The following is a 663-nucleotide window of genomic DNA, read 5'->3' on the forward strand; positions in this document are numbered from 1 at the left end:
GGCAGTGTTAGTTTCTCTTTATACCAGGAATCCAAACATTCCTGGTATGAAGCCAGATTAGGTGGCTTCACTAAGCCACGACTGTGGACTCGCAGTCCGCCCTTGAGGAATTTCTTATTGAAGCAGAAAAGGAGGGGGGACAGACGGCCCACACCCCCAGCACCCGGCTTTCGAGCGGGCTCCACGGGTCTGGGACCCTTTTCCCCTTCGCCAGCTGGGGCCCCGTTCGAACCTCTCCTATCTACAACGCTGAGGCTCCAACGCCCCGGCCCCCACTTCGTTTTGCCTCTGGGAGCCGTTCGCACTCCGAAGCTCACCTGCAAATCGGGGATAGCGCCCTTTCACTCACGATCCTTATAAAAAAAACGCTTGTAAAACATTTTATTCAGTGTTACATTAAAAAAGACGTTTGTGAAAGCTCTTTATAAAGCCCCAGTGGGAGACCGAGATTGGTGTTAATGTAACTGGAGGATGGCTGCTCCGATTGCTGCAGAAACTGGACAGTGGCCTTTACCGCACCTGCGGGGCGGCGGGAGCCAGGTGAGCAGCAATTTCCCGTCAGGGACCTTCCCCGCGCCCTACGCATTTTCGGTCGGCGGAATTGAATCCCAACAGCGGAAAAACTCCGCACGTCACCTCTCCTTTAAAGGACGCGGGAAGAAG

The sequence above is a fragment of the Aotus nancymaae genome, unplaced genomic scaffold, assembly GCF_030222135.1.
Source record: "Aotus nancymaae isolate 86718 unplaced genomic scaffold, 86718_ANA_hifiasm-v0.15.2.pri h1tg000009l, whole genome shotgun sequence".
Classification (NCBI taxonomy): domain Eukaryota; kingdom Metazoa; phylum Chordata; class Mammalia; order Primates; family Aotidae; genus Aotus; species Aotus nancymaae.